This window comes from Centropristis striata, chromosome 18, assembly GCF_030273125.1.
Source record: "Centropristis striata isolate RG_2023a ecotype Rhode Island chromosome 18, C.striata_1.0, whole genome shotgun sequence".
Lineage (NCBI taxonomy): Eukaryota > Metazoa > Chordata > Actinopteri > Perciformes > Serranidae > Centropristis > Centropristis striata.
The window spans coordinates 36,189,356-36,191,855 of record NC_081534.1 but is presented as its reverse complement, the minus strand read 5'-3'; the positions used below and the strand labels follow the sequence as shown (position 1 = coordinate 36,191,855).

General features: G+C 47.1%; 2 protein-coding genes across 2 annotated transcripts in view; both read right to left on the bottom strand.

Annotated features, from left to right (window-relative positions):
- Nucleotides 1–2,500, bottom strand: part of LOC131990883 (NACHT, LRR and PYD domains-containing protein 3-like) — a 220,691-nt gene that overhangs the window by 76,394 nt on the left and 141,797 nt on the right. The window lies entirely within an intron of this gene.
- Nucleotides 1–2,500, bottom strand: part of LOC131990909 (kunitz-type protease inhibitor 1-like) — an 11,313-nt gene that overhangs the window by 8,043 nt on the left and 770 nt on the right. The window lies entirely within an intron of this gene.

The following is a 2,500-nucleotide window of genomic DNA, read 5'->3' as shown; positions in this document are numbered from 1 at the left end:
TCATATTTAGTTGTTTTTTAATGTTTGTTATTCTTTTCTCATATAAATATATTTATTTCAGAAAAAGATTTTATCACATAGGCTATTTTTATTTAAGAATCGTTTTATTTAAATGTAGTTTTATGGAGCTTTGATTTAAAAAAGGTTCTCCTGTTGTTCTACAGCAGGGGTCTCAAGCTCGCGGCCCGCGGGACGATAGTTTGCGGCCCCCACCTCAATATGAAAGTTTAATGTTCGTGCGGCCCGCGAGTTTGATACGAATCGCACTTTTCATTGATGTGTGCGGAGCTGAACGAACCGACCAATCACGGTGGGGTATATTGCTCTCGGGGGCGGGACATCGTCTGATGAGCATCTTCAAGCCCTACTGAGGGTCTCAACTGCTTCCTCCCTTCAGCCAAATGTGGCTCAGTTATTCCAGAGGAAGCGCTGCCAGATCTCTAGCAGCAAAAAGTAGGCAGAGAAGCCATGTTTATGTCCAATGTTCCATTCATGTTCAGAAAGTTAAATGTTAAAGGAACACTCCACCGTTTTTTCATATTAAAACATGTTATTGGGTCAAGTAAGACGAGTTGATACAGACCTCTTGCGTCTCAATGCGTGCACTCAATCGCCCTGGCGCGCGGCGCCACTTGGCTAGCACTTAGCTTAGCCCAGTTCATTCATTAGGATCCAAACAGATGGACAGTTAGAAGCGACCAAACTCCTCCACGTTTTCCCTATTTAAATACAGCTACACCAGTAGTTAAACCACCAAGTATGGCCACACAAAATAAAACGTGGCGCTTTTCTAAGCGGATAAAAAGGAGAACTATAATGTATGGCGGAATAGCACTTGGGAGCACTTCGACTCGGCGCAGTAATATCATCACTCCTGAAAGATCTTCTCCCCTCAGGAGTGATGATATTACTGATATTATTATTTAAATAGGGAAAACGTGGAGGAGTTTGGTGGCTTCTAACTGTCCATCTGTTTGGATCCTAATGAATGAACTGGGCTAAGCTAAGTGCTAGCCAAGTAGCTCCGCGCGCCAGGGCGATTGAGTGCACGCATTGAGACGCAAGAGGTCTGTATCAACTCGTCTTACTTACCCGAATAACATGTTTTAATATGAAAAAACGGTGGAGTGTTCCTTTAAAGAACTGTTAATACAGACATTTGAATCTGAATAATAATAATTACATTTCTCTAGTCAGCAACTATTTGTGCTTTCTTCAGTCTTCTATATCTGCTGTATTATCATTATTATTATTATTATTATTATTATTATTATTTATTTAGTTAGTTTTTATTATTATTATTATTATTTCCATTTTATTTATTTATTACTGATTTATTTATTTTTTTCTTATGAATTTGTTAATTTTTTCCATCCTATTTTGTGTTAAAAAATAAAAATAAAGACATTTGAAAACATTGGAATGTTTTTGTAAGAGCTTTTCTTGTGGAAAACCTGATGCGGCCCCGCCTCAGCCAGACTCTACCTCCAGCGGCCCCCGGGTAAATTGAGTTTGAGGCCCCTGTTCTACAGTATTTATGTTCACTTTAATAAACCACCATCAATAAAACTACTTCTAGTTATATCTGACTTTGACTGAACATTTGATCTCACTTTGAGATATAAATATCAATAGATTTATATGGTATAAGACTTTTGGTCCATTCCTCCAGCTCCAGCTCTGTTTAACGTACACACAGAAACAATGATGATTATTATTGATCTGAGGAGCTGATGGAGCATTGATCAGGGCGTGGTGATGTGGGGGGGCCTACCTGGATGAGGGGGGGCCTACCTGGATGAGGGCAGGGCCTACCTGGATGAGGGGGGGCCTACCTGGATGAGGGGGAGCCTACCTGGATGAGGGGGGGGGCCTATCTGGATGAGGGGGAGCCTACCTGGATGAGGGGGGGGCCTATCTGGATAAGGGGGGGCCTACCTGGATGAGGGGGAGCCTACCTGGATGTGGGCAGGGCCTACCTGGATGAGGGGGGGCCTACCTGGATGTGGGCAGGGCCTACCTGGATGAGGGGGGGCCTACCTGGATGAGGGGGGGGCCTATCTGGATGAGGGGGAGCCTACCTGGATGTGGGCAGGGCCTACCTGGATGAGGGGGGGCCTACCTGGATGTGGGCAGGGCCTACCTGGATGAGGGGGGGCCTACCTGGATGAGGGGGGGCCTACCTGGATGAGGGGGAGCCTACCTGGATGAGGGGGGGGCCTATCTGGATGAGGGGGAGCCTACCTGGATGTGGGCAGGGCCTACCTGGATGAGGGGGGGCCTACCTGGATGAGGGGGGGCCTACCTGGATGAGGGGGAGCCTACCTGGATGAGGGGGGGGCCTATCTGGATGAGGGGGAGCCTACCTGGATGTGGGCAGGGCCTACCTGGATGTGGGCAGGGCCTACCTTGATGTGGGGGGCCTACTTGGATGAGGGGGGGCCTACCTGGATGTGGGGGGCCTACCTGGATGTGGGGGGGCCTACCTGAATGAGGGGGG